Consider the following 14,216-nt stretch of genomic DNA (forward strand, 5'->3'; position numbering starts at 1 on the left):
CTCTAGGAACATATCAAAAATAAACACAGGGAAGCAACAACGCGAGCTATTGATCTACAACATAGATATGCTAATACTACCAGGACTAAGTTCATGATAAATTTAAGTTCAATTAATCACATTACTTAAGAACTCCCACTTAGATAGACATCCCTCTAATCCTCTAAGTGATCACGTGATCCATATCAACTAAACCATGCCCGATCATCACGTGAGACGGAGTAGTTTCAACGGTGAACATCACTATGTTGATCATATCTACTATATGATTCACGCTCGACCTTTCGGTCTCCGTGTTCCGAGGCCATATCTGTTATATGCTAGGCTCGTCAAGCTTAACCTGAGTATTCCGCGTGTGCAACTGTTTTGCACCCGTTGTATTTGAACGTAGAGCCTATCACACCCGATCATCACGTGGTGTCTCAGCACGAAGAACTTTCGCAACGGTGCATACTCAGGGAGAACACTTATACTTTGATAATTTAGTGAGGGATCATCTTATAATGCTACCGTCAATCAAAGCAAGATAAGATGCATAAAAGATAAACATCACATGCAATCAATATAAGTGATATGATATGGCCATCATCATCTTGTGCTTGTGATCTCCATCTCCGAAGCACCGTCATGATCACCATCGTCACCGGCGCGACACCTTGATCTCCATCGTAGCATCGTTGTCGTCTCGCCAATCTTATGCTTCTACGACTATCGCTATCGCTCAGTGATAAAGTAAAGCATTACAGGGCGATTGCATTGCATACAATAAAGCGACAACCATATGGCTCCTGCCAGTTGCCGATAACTCGGTTACAAAACATGATCATCTCATACAATAAAATTTAGCATCATGTCTTGACCATATCACATCACAACATGCCCTGCAAAAACAAGTTAGACGTCCTCTACTTTGTTGTTGCAAGTTTTACGTGGCTACTATGGGCTTAGCAAGAACCGTTCTTACCTACGCATCAAAACCACAATGATAGTTTGTCAAGTTGGTGCTGTTTTAACCTTCGCAAGGACCGGGCGTAGCCACACTCGGTTCAACTAAAGTTGGAGAAACTGACACCCGCCAGCCACCTCTGTGCAAAGCACGTCGGAAGAACCAGTCTCGCGTAAGCGTACGCGTAATGTCGGTCCGGGCCGCTTCATCCAACAATACCGCCGAACCAAAGTATGACATGCTGGTAAGCAGTATGACTTATATCGCCCACAACTCACTTGTGTTCTACTCGTGCATATGACATCTACTCATAAAACCAGGCTCTGATACCACTGTTGGGGAACGTAGTAATTTCAAAAAAATTCTACGCACACGCAAGATCATGGTGATGCATAGCAACGAGAGGGGAGAGTGTTGTCCACGTACCCTCGTAGACCGAAAGCGGAAGCGTTAGCACAACGCGGTTGATGTAGTCGTACGTCTTCATGATCTGACAGATCAAGTACCGAATGCACGGCATCTCCGAGTTCAGCACACGTTCAGCCCAATGACGTCCCTCGAACTCCGATCCAGCCGAGTGTTGAGGGAGAGTTTCGTCAGCACGATGGCGTGGTGACGATGATGATGTTCAACCGACGCAGGGCTTCGCCTAAGCACCGCTACAGTATTATCGAGGTGGACTATGGTGGAGGGGGGCACCGCACACGGCTAAAAGATCAAACGATCAATTGTTGTGTCTATGGGGTGCCCCCTGCCCCCGTATATAAAGGAGCAAGGGGGGAGGCGGCTGTCCAAGGAGGAGGGCGCGCCAAGGGGGGAGTCCTACTCCCACCGGGAGTAGGACTCCTCCTTTCCTTGTTGGAGTAGGAGAGAAGGAAAGAGGGGGAGAGGGAGAAGGAAAAGGGGGCTGCACCCCTTGTCCAATTCGGACCAGAGGGGGGTGCGCGCCTCCTTCCTTTTGGCCTCTCTCCTCTATTCCCGTATGGCCCAATAAGGCCCAATACTTCTCCCCGGCGAATTCCCGTAACTCTCCGGTACTCCGGTAAATACCCGAAGTTCGAATATAGTCGTCCAATATATCGATCTTTACGTCTCGGCGATTTTGAGACTCCTCGTCATGTCCCCGATCTCATCCGGGACTCCGAACTACCTTCGGTACATCAAAACACATAAACTCATAATATAACCGTCATCGAACTTTAAGCGTGCGGACCCTACGGGTTCGAGAACTATGTAGACATGACCGAGACACGTCTCCGGTCAATAACCAATAGCGGAACCTGGATGCTCATATTGGCTCCCACATATTCTACGAAGATCTTTATCGGTCAGACCGCATAACAACATACATTGTTCCCTTTGTCATCGGTATGTTACTTGCCCGAGATTCGATCGTCGGTATCTCTATACCTAGTTCAATCTCGTTACCGGCAAGTCTCTTTACTCGTTCCGTAATACATCATCCCGCAACAAACTCATTAGTTGCAATGCTTGCAAGGCTTAAGTGATGTGCATTACCGAGAGGGCCCAGAGATACCTCTCCGACAATCGGAGTGACAAATCCTAATCTCGAAATACGCCAACCCAACAAGTACCTTCGGAGACACCTGTAGAGCACCTTTATAATGACCCAGTTACGTTGTGACGTTTGGTAGCACACAAAGTGTTCCTCCGGTAAACGGGAGTTGCATAATCTCATAGTCATAGGAACATGTATAAGTCATGAAGAAAGCAATAGCAACATACTAAACGATCGAGTGCTAAGCTAACGGAATGGGTCAAGTCAATCACATCATTCTCCTAATGATGTGATCCCGTTAATCAAATGACAACTCATGTCTATGGCTAGGAAACATGACCATCTTTGATCAACGAGCTAGTCAAGTAGAGGCATACTAGTGACACTCTGTTTGTCTGTGTATTCACACATGTATTATGTTTCCGGTTAATACAATTCTAGCATGAATAATAAACATTTATCATGATATACGGAAATAAATAATAACTTTATTATTTCCTCTAGGGCATATTTCCTTCAGCACGGGCCAGAGTCAGGACAGTAATTTCCTACCACCAAACATTAGTCTCGTGCGGTTTCGGGTGACCAGAGGCCTATTTGGTGCTTCGTTCAATATTTGGGAGGAGAAGCATTAACATTTTCGGTTCTCTTGAATTGAACATTCAGGAATTGTCAAACTTCACAAATCTTTACTCTTGAAAATCCTAAAGCTACGATTATTTTGGAATGGAGGTGGTACATTTGAATATACATTGTACATGAGTATATATTAAAAAATATGCAACTTACCTCAGTTCATGCATGGTTGCAGATATAATCTCCTTGGTTGCAAAAAAAGTTAGACATGCGTATGAATATATATAGCATGTTCAAACGCACAACAAAGATTGATGCCCCCTTTTACATCTGATTTACAAATGCCATTATCTCGGGTTCAAATAGATGAATGCACTTCCTATGAATTCGAATCTTCGAAACCCCCTTTATGTTGAATTCGACATGTATTCTATTTAGCTAGCAATTTGGATTGTATCCATGCAAGTGACAAATGTATAAAGTGCTTCACACTAACAACATGGAGTGCACTAATTAATTTTTATATATGAATTGCAAAAGCATCCATTGCCTGTATTTCGTCCATACGCAATTTGCAAAATTCATGATCTCATCCAAAAATAATAATGCCATTTATATTTTAATTTAATGCGTAGAACCGCCTTTTACACGTAGATGCACTATGCCTCGGCCCGTTCTCACAAATGCGCTATATATCTCTCTATCTGCCGCATAAGTGCACACACTTTATATGCATCGGCATTTCTCTTGCACACATGCTCACAATCACTCTCGGGGTGTCGGGGTGTCGGGGAGTCTCACGCACATGCTCTCTCTGTATCTCTCTCTCTTTCTGACTACTATGTACCACTCTTTTCACTAATCTCAGTTGGAAAACACTATTTCTCTCACATGCATATATACACACGCACGGTCTCTACTAGCCCTCTATACGCACATATATGTGCCTACGTGTCTCCCGCACGCACATTATCTTTAGGCCTCTCTCGCACACATTGCCCCCCCAGACACACCTCTCTCTTAGTAGTTGGCAGATACGATTCCATCATATCATTTGGTAGGATATCCCTGACTGTTAGGCTGGATGGTAATACGAGGCAAAGTTTTACCCTAGTTCGGACCCTTGCAGTTGAGGGAAAAGCCTACTCCTGGTACTGTATATTAGTGATAGGGGTGTGTACAAAGTACAGGAGAATACCAGGCATTGTGCGTGTGTGTATACTATCGACAAACTAGCCCCCAAGCTTCTATAACATACTGGGGGCCTAAGGTTACAAATCATATATACTCAGCTTATCACCAGTGGGGATAGAGTCCTCCGCGACTCTGGTAGCTAGCTACATGTTGTACGCCGAGTCCTCCACATGGGTCTTTGTATAACGCGTCTCGATCCAACCTATGTGGCGTAGGATGGAACCGATCCATGAGTCCTCATGTTGACCCACCACAACTAGAAATGATGTGCCCACCACACCACACACGCAATCGGCCACTAAGAAAATAAGCATATACAATAGTACATGTTATACATGAAAGTTAATTGCATGGTGCATCCAAAAATATTTGTTCTGCATTGTGAATGTTTATATATTCTCCTAAAACATTAGTCACGGGAAAGAGAAACGAAGGGCATATCTCTCCTTGTCTCCACCGGACATCCCCTCTTTCTACACCACTTTCACGTACGCACACAAACTATCTGTCGGCCCTCTAAAAGTATGCATGCCCATGACACATTCACGCATGACGGTCACTGTATTTCAAGCTAAAGCACTATACAGTCACTGGAGTTCAGAATATGCTCATTACGATCATCGTATACATTCTCGTGGTGATCATACGGTATCCAGCTCACGATTTTTCTTGATGACACTGACGGACTTTGCATTTGATGCGTGCTCCATATTTTGTTGACGACACTTACGGTCATTGTATTTGAAGCGAAAGCACGATATGGTCACTGGACTTCAGAATAAGCTCATCACGGTCACCACATACATTTTGTCGTGCTAACCAACATGTGGTTGGATGGTTAGGAGGACAGTGGTTTCTCGAGCCCACCAGGGTTAAAGTCCCGGTGCTCGCATTTATCCTGGGTTAATTTCAGTATTTTCCGGCGATGTGCGTTCAGTGGAAGGAGACGTTCCACTTGACTACAAGGCACCTATGGTGACTTCGTAAAATCTCAAGATCATATGTTGGCTCACTCTCTCGAAGGTGCTCATAGGGGTAGGGTCTGCGTGTGTGCGCTTATAGCGGTGAGTGCTTGCGCGTATATATGAGCCCTTGCGTCTATACCGTGTTAAAAAAATACATGTCATGATTATACGGTCACTGGCTCACCCGTACAACCCCGTATTTTGTTGATGACACAATAAATTGACCAGTCAAACGTTCCACGTGGCGCAACTAGTGTTGCACCATCGGGCGCGTAACCGTGGGGCCCACCTATCAGCCCGTATATGAAAGAAAGAAATGGTAGTTTGAGTCTGTACTGTGTTAATAAAATACATTTTAGGGTGATCATACGGTCACTGGCTCACCATACAGCTCCGTAATTTGTTGATGACACGATCAATTGGCCAGTCAAACGGTCCACATTCAGCAGCGCACATTACCATAGGGCCCACCCGTCAGCGTGTATGTGAAGGACAGAAATGGTAATAAATTAGTGGTCGGTGGGTACTCGAAGTCGTGAGACCTCTGGTTGGCAGTCACCGGCGGTGGGGGGGCGCGTTGATTGGGCGGTGGGGTGGGGATCGCCGAAGAAAAAGCTCGGCCCCGGGGGGCCTAGAGGGATGGCCGGTGCGGCGGCGGACCGGCAGTGGGGAGTTGTTTCAGGGCGGGCGGGGCGGCGTCGCAGCGCAGGCCGGCCGCGGGCGGTGGGGGCCAGCGGTTCGTCCGGTGGTGGCTGGCGGCTCAGGGGGTGGAGTTTGATGATAAACTGCAGGCCCTTGATTTCGTATCCAACGGCTGGAAAATCTAATGACTAGAGATGAAAAAGTCAGTCAACTAACGTGTAGCCTCACCCCGCACGTACACATGCACGCACGCAAGACACGCACGCATGCAGGCGTGCAACACTGACACGTACACATAACGAACAAACACACGCATGTAGGCGTGCAACACTGACACGTACACATGCACTCACGAACACATGCACATACGCACACATGCATGCAACGCTGAAACGTACCCTTGCACGCACGCAATACTCGCACGCCTGCATGCACACAGCACACGACGGAAGACACACGCTCAGCCTATACGTGCATGCACCCTTTGTTAAGGACATGGATTGTTACGGGTATTAATCAATCTTATCTGTGATAAGCAGAACATTGATGTTTGCAGCAGTCTTTATGAACACAATGTATCGAACGGGCTATCAACATAGTAGGCTTATCTACATGAAAAGGATGACGTCACACTCAATGAACAATCATCGGTTTATGAAATACCCGCTTCTGACCGCCCTGGCCCACCAAAGGTTCCTCTGCTGTGCGCTGCCTGCGTTGGGTCACTGACATGCAGGCCATGTACCCAAAGAGCCCACACGTCAGTGGAAGAACGGCGCGGTGTCCTACGTCAGAGTCAAGGGCGCCACTCGCTGCACGCCCGGCTGAACACGCCTCCTTGCCGCATTCAAACGCCTCCATGAAACCCTCCCGTGTGGAAGCCGAGAAACCCACTCTGGACACACGTCCGTTCATGACCGGGCCGGCATTAAACGCAACGCCGGCCGAGCTCCTCCCGTCCGCCATCTATTTAATCTCCTATTTAAATGAGGCCAAACGCTGGCCAAGAATCGCACACCTCCGCCGCTCCCCTATCTCCTCCTTCACCATTTTGTCCACTCTTACAATGGCTTACGAAGAGTAGTTATTCCGCACAAGCCATTTGTCTAGGTTTGTATCTCTCACACACACCCACGTAGGTGGGGGACGTGCACGAAGAGAAGAGGTGCACGCACGGCACATGTACTCCCGTCTCTTTCCCAACCACACCCACGCGGGGTACACGGTGGAGCTCATTTCTGTACGAAAAGGCAGCCAACATGGTAATTTGACCGTGTACTGGTTGTCCCCTTGGTGGAGGGAGGATCGTCTACCACGGGTGAACAAACAAATTGCGACCTGACGCATTATGTTAAAAAAGAGGCAAACCATGTGGGGCCTACCTTAGAGGCAAGGCTCTATACTCTGGAGTACTTTTGATGTGTCCCGTCAACTCGTAGAACGAGGAGAAGCTTGCTTAGTACGCCGTCTCCCCCGCCCACGGGCGCGGTGGCTCGCAGGATGAGGTGAAGCTTGCTTACTAGTAGTAGTACTGTACGCCTTACTCCCGCTCCCTCGCCCACGCGCGCGGTGGCTTGCAGGACGAGGAGAAATTTTACTACTCCCTCCGTTTACTCCTCGTCCATACTACCTTGGTTAGAGAGATTATCATATTGTTTGGAATATATATGTCCTTTAGTACTCCCTCCATTTACTTATACAAGGCCACTATACAAAAATACATTTTGCATCTATACAAGGCCACAAATAGTAATCGAGACAAAAGTTACTACTCCCTCCTTTCTAGTTTATGGCTCAATTTCAAAATCTCTCCAACCAAGGTAGGCGGTGAGTGGTCGAATTAATTTCGTACTCCTAGTTTGCACAAGTAATTAGTACACTCGTTTTTCTCAAGAAGTTATGTTTACCGAGGCATTAATTAGAACGAATGCATGAATGACCACTAAATTTCCATGAACTTCTACATGCATTGGTGAGTTTTCTCTTGACACTGCTTGCATCGGGTGATCTAACGAACTCAAAATCCAACATGTGATGGTACTACTACTAGTAGTAGAATTGAGACTTATAAAACAGAAAAACGAATGTTTTTTAGATGAGCCCTATAAACCCTAGTGGGTACGTACTCCGTAAAATCAAATTTTCCAAAACTAAGTCACTCAACCTTTATTTGCTTGTTTCCCTTCCCGCCTCCTTGCCTCGAACAGACTATGCCAAACTCCCCTGCCTGCCGCGCAGGAAAAGACCCGCCCTCGCCTTTTTTAGTCCGGGTTTGTACCGATGGATCGCGCGAAGCAGCAAAAACCCAAGCCGTGTCTTGTACTCCTCCATCGACGCTCGCTTTCATGAATTATGTACTTCCTGTCACCGACTTGTGGGACATATAGCAACCGGTTCAACGTGTCAAGCACCAAATAATAGTGCAGAACAGCAGGGGGACGCACCCCAGTCATACCGCCCCAGTAGAAGTAGTAATGACCAATGAGACGTCAAATTACAATGGCGCACCTTCCTAGACGGATGAAGCAACCATTATTTCACACTTCAGTTCGCCATCATCTCAAACCACGTAGTATTGCTTCTACCTCAAGAGGGACATGCGCATCGCCTTGGTACATCATGACACGTGGGACCGCATGACAGGCCATGCTCCCCCGCCGATCGCTCAGTAAAATGACCTCATTTTTACTACTCCCTCCGTCTAGGTGTGTTAGTCACCCTACGAAAACCAAATAATCCCAAAACACTTAGGCACGGTACATTAACTCTCTCCTCGTTCCTTGTTTTGTGACATATCAACCAATAAGAGATGTGGGCCGTGCATGCTTTCAAAGACTTGAGATTACCAAACATGACATGCCCTGGTTAGTTCATTGCATGCAATGCTATTAATTAGCAAAAATACATTAAGTTTTCTCGTTTTGCTCTCCGCCTTGGTCGCGTTGCACAACGTAAGATGACTTACACACCTAGATAGAGGGAGCACTATACTTCCTCCGTATCAGTTTACATGGCATGCATGTCGTTCTAGGTTGAGAATTTAATTGGCTATATATGTGATGAACAATATATGTTTAGAAACTACATCCGCTTAATAATCCTATGATATACTTTTTGTGACATAGTAACTCAGAACTCAGATTTAGTTAGTCAAATGGATGACCTAGAACTACATGAACGCCCTATAAACCGAGACGTCTAAAAAAACCGAGACGGAGAGGGTAGTTCAGTGCGTATCTTTTTAGATCAATATAGTCGGGATTCACCAAGGAGCAAAACCAAGTGGTAGGCTGCACCAGTCATGTTGCGTAGCGACTCAAGCAGGGTCAGTCCGCACATGAAATGGCGACACACTTAACAGGACCCCTTTGGCCGACATGTGGCTCATCCACCGTCTTGTTCCACATGCGATGCACCAAATTACAGTTCGGAGCAGCGGTTGGAATTGGAGGCACCCCGCTCGTAGCGCCGCAGTAGTAGAAAATGAGCGATGAGGGGTCAAATCACAAAGCCCCACCTTTCCCGCATTAAGCTGGACGGACGAAGCAACCATCATTTCACTCTAGGGCGCAAGAGCATAAAGAAAAGAGAAAACCAATGATGCGTGCGGCAGCTACCTAGGGCACCCTAGTGTAGGTGTACAAAAGTAGGGGCTCTCCTTTTGACCCCTTTACTTGTGCACGGGCAGTCAGAGCTGCGTGTCGCGGCCACACTTAGCAGGGCAGAGGAGGGAAGCCAAAGAGAAGCCGAAGCACAAGACAGCCAAGACAACGCCAAGGCCAAGACCACAAAGAGCAGAGGGACGAAGCAGGTTCCCCCGGCAAGGACCTTGCCGGGGTAGCCTCAGTGCCCCTTCAAGACCCTTGCCGGGGCAGCTCGCCCAATACCATTGGAGCACACCACCCTTGAGCCCACGGCTTCCAACGTAATCAACCGCGTTAGACAAGGGCTCGGGCCGCACCTCCATGGTGGCATGCAGATCTTTGTGAAGATCATAGATACACAAGATCAGATGGAGACCAGAAGACGACGGCCCTCGACGGGATCCTAGGCGAGGGAATCCACAAGGCCCCCGGCAAGCGCCTTGCCGGGGACGACTGCATGCCACGGCAAGACCCTTGCCGAGCCTCCCGGCAAGACATTTTCCAAGGGCGTCAGCAGGGCCACAGCCAGGCCCACGCCTGCCAAGACTCCACCGCGGTCCCCAAGCAGCTGCTAGCTCGACCAGCTAGGCAGGCACCTGCGTGGCGACGGGTGGCTTCCGAGCCAACTCAGCAAGCTCCTGCATGGTGGCATGCAGATCTTCGTGAAGTCCCTACCATCGTGCCACCTCAGCTGCCTGCCTGCCTACATGGCGCCACATGCATCACTGGCCTGGGCGCGTGTCGAAGCGAGGCGGGGCGGCGACGGACGGGACGGGCCTCGTTCCCGTCCCCAATAAAGCTAAGGGACACCTAAGCGATGCATTAAATGCGTCTTGTCCTGTAATACGGGCGATAAGCTCGCAGCACTGTAGACCTTTCCACCTCCTGTGTGCCACTGTGGCAGCCCCTTTCGACTATAAAAGGAGGCCCATGGCATACTGGAGAGGGATTGGGCTTTTTTGGACTACGCAGCCACCATAGCTAGTTCGAGAGCTCAAGAACTCTCTCAAATACACACCAAAGAAGGACTAGGGTATTACGCATCCTCGCGGCCCGAACTTGGGTAAACGATCCTTGTGTTGGCTGTTAATCCTGCTCTTCTCACAACCCCGCGCCCCGCAACCGCAGTAGGGATTCTTGTGATCCCATAGGTGTCGTTCCCACCGACATCTTTGGCGCGCCAGGTAGGGGGCGCAGTTGTGATAATCTGGTCTAGCAGCCAGCCTAGCAATTCTTCATCGCCATGGCTTCTAAAGAAGAAGACGGCCAAAAGAACAGCGCCGCCTGCAAGCACGAAGGAGGCCAATGCGGCGACAGGAAAGCTAAGTCATGCCAAAACCTTAAATATCTCCTTTTTATATAAGGTTATTCCCCTCGGAGATCTCGTTCTTTGTATGGAAAACCTGCACGCAAAGGGGCCCTCCCGCAATTGGCAACACCCTCGTTCTGCTTCGAGTCTGCTCAGCAGCTCAAGCGGCCGCGTCGAGAGTGGCAGGGTAGCCTTCCGCAATTGGCAACGCTCTCAATTATGACTCGAGTCAAGCTCGACAGTTCGAGCGGACGCGTTAAGGGTGGTAAGGTGGTCCGCCCGGCAGCAAGCACACCCGGCAGGCCATTGGGGATCCGTCCTCAAGACGCCTCCCTGGGTTTACGCGCCGGCTAGCCTACCCGGCTAACGTAGGGTGGACATACAAAGGGGGGATCAAACAGGAAAGTAACATGCATAATGTCAAAAGTACTGCAGAGTTATATTACATCAATTGCCGCCGCGGTTCTAACTAAAGATAAAAATTGTCTTTGCCATGAACCTACAGCGGCGATAAGAAACAGGGTGCCTAGTCCCGGCGCTGGCCCTCCACCCTCTGAATTCCGTCGATACCGCTGATGACGGGCTTGATACGCTCCCTGAGCGGCGCGAGGTCAGCATCCTCTGGCAAGCTCTCCAGCGCGGTGTCAAAGTTGAGGTCGGGGTACCAGTACACCACCTTGGTGAGGACCTTGGTCATGGCACCCCGGCAAAGTTGCCGGGCCTCATCGGCCAGTGAAGCCGCCCTGTTGGAGCGAAATTGCTCCAAGGCCTCGAGAACACCCTCGAAGAACAGGGTCGGCTTGGCGTTGGTAGTCCCGCTGCACTCTGGGGCGTACCTCACATTTGGCATCCCCATGGTAGCCAGCTACGTGGTGATCCTGCCGGCGACGTCCACGGGGCGGCTGATCCAGCGATTCTCGCCCTCCACAAAATCCTTGTGGTTGGCGGCCTCGTTCTTCCGCAGCTGCTTCTCGGTCTCCAGCTCCTTGGCCAGGGTCCCTTCCCGGGCCTTGGCCTCCGAGAGCATCCCCTCAAGGCCTTCCAGCTTCAGCTTCAGGTCCCTGATGGAGTTGTTGGCCGTGGAGAGCAGCTCGGCCTTGCCGAGGACTGTGGCCTGCGCGTCAGCCAAGGCGCCTTTGGCCGCGTCTCTCTCCCCCGTCAGCTCTAGGGCCTGCTTCTTCAGCTCGTCTCGTGCCACCTCCAGTCCCTTCACCTTGCCAGCGTGAACCAGAGCCTGGGCATTGAGTGCCTCCCTGTGCCTCTGCTCCAGCTCTTGGGTCCGCTGCACGATGAGTTTATCCACCTCCTCGTCCTTGGCGCGGAGTCTGGCGTCGACGTCTGCCTCGCGTTTGGCGAGGTCCTCCTCCTGGGAGTTCAGCGCGGCCTGGTGCTGGCTTTAAGCGGCCTCGGCTGCGGCGGCCAAGTTCTCCGCCGTTTCTAGGGCCTTCTCGATGTCAGCCCGCTGCATGGTGAGCTCCACCTCGCGCTTGGCCAGCTCGCCCTGGGCGGCCTTCAGCTCTTCACAAGCCTGACGGAACCAAGTTTGCGCCTCGGCGATGTGCTCCTTGAGGTCCGCCTCCGCCTTGTTCACCATTGCCATCCTGGACTTGGCCTTGTCTAGGCAGGCGCGGTGGAGCGCCAGGAGCTTCCGAAAGTTGGCGCCCATGGCTTGGAGAAGCCGCTCCTCCTAAGAACCGTCGCCACCGGCGCTCAGCTCGTCAACAACCTCGAGCCCGGCGGCAAGCACCTCTTCGTCAAAGACCTCTACCTCGATGGGCGCCCTGGAGCCCGACGACCCTGGGAGGTGGACGAAAAGGTCGTCGCTCACCCTCAGATACCTGCCGGAACCAGAGGCAGCGGAGGAGGAAGGCTGGTCATCAACCACCTCCTCCTCGGCGGCGGCCTTGCCGGCCTCCCCAGCGGGCCACAGGATGGGCTCCTCGGCAGGCCCCTTGGCGGCGTCCTCAGCAGCGGCCTTGGCGGCCTCCTCGGCGGCGATCTTCTCGGCCTCCGCCTCAGCGGCCTTGGCGACATCCTCGATAACGGTGTCTATGTCCTCCTGGTCCGCCGACGGGGGATCTGGATACCAAGAAGGGGATGAGGCGAAGCCAAGACCAAGATTCAAGAAGAAGAAAAAGGACGGGGACAGAAGGCCAGAGACGTACCCGTGTCGGGCTGAGAAGAAGTAGCCCCTCCGTCGCCAACATCTGGCGCCGAGGTGAAGCCTCCAGCACCCAAGTTCGCCTCCCCCTCTTCCGTGTGCATGGGCTCGGTGCTTGGCGCCCTTGCCGGGGACACCCCTCGGGGCGGTGTGGTCGATGGGGGCGGCACGTCGGGGGGGGGGCCTCAGTGGCTCCTCCTGCTGCTGTCCCCCTCCTGCGATCTTGGCTAGGTCAGCACCAATGGATCAAACCCTCAACACACGTCGACAAGGGGTGAGTGAGGAACTCACGCTGGGGGCTGCGCCAGGGGCTGCTGTCCGGGCTGCTCGCCACCACCAATGGCTCCCTTGAAGTGCCCGCCGGGGGCTGGCCGCCCGCCGAGGACCTGGCCCTCTTCACCCTCTGGGCCAGCATCTCCGCATCCCTGCCAAGGCAAAAACAAATCAAGATGAGAAGCACAGTTAGAGGAGCCGGAGATGACGAAAGGAAACGAGACACTTACTCGTCCTCAACCTGCCCGCGCACCGTTTTGGGCCTAGCCCAACAACGCGTCGCGCTTATGTGTGGCCCAGGCCTAGGGGCTCCTGTCGGTGTACAAAAGTAGGGGCTCTCCTTTTAACCCCTTTACTTGTGCACGAGCAGTCAGAGCCGCGCGCTGCGGCCACACTTAGTAGGGCAGAAGAGGGAAGCCAGAGAGAAGCCGAAGCACAAGACAACCAAGACAACGCCAAGGCCAAGACCACAAAGAGAAGAGGGGCGAAGCAGGTCCTTGCCGGGGCAGCCTCAGCGGCCCCGGCAAGACCCTTGCCGGGGCAGCTCGCCCAACACCATTGGAGCACACCACCCTTGAGCCCACGGCTTCCAACGTAATCAACCGCGTTGGAGAACGGCTCGGGAGGCACCTCCATGGTGGCATGCAGATCTTTGTGAAGATCATAGATACACAAGATCAGATGAAGACCAGAAGACGACGGCCCTCGGCAGGATCCTAGCCGAGGGAATCCACAAGGCCCCCGGCAAGCGCCTTGCCGGGGACGACTGCACGCCACGGCAAGACCCTTGTCGGGCCTCCCGGCAAGACCTTTGCCAAGGGCGTCAGCAGGGCCACAGCCAGGCTCGCGCCTGCAAGACTCCACCGCCGTCCCCATGCAGCTACGAGCTCGACCAGCTGGGCAGGCACCTGCATGGCGACGGGCAGCTTCCGAGCCAACTCAGCAAGCTCCTGCGTGGTGGCATGCAGATCTTCATGAAGACCCTAC

Source organism: Aegilops tauschii, chromosome 6 (genome assembly GCF_002575655.3).
Source record: "Aegilops tauschii subsp. strangulata cultivar AL8/78 chromosome 6, Aet v6.0, whole genome shotgun sequence".
Taxonomy (NCBI): domain Eukaryota; kingdom Viridiplantae; phylum Streptophyta; class Magnoliopsida; order Poales; family Poaceae; genus Aegilops; species Aegilops tauschii.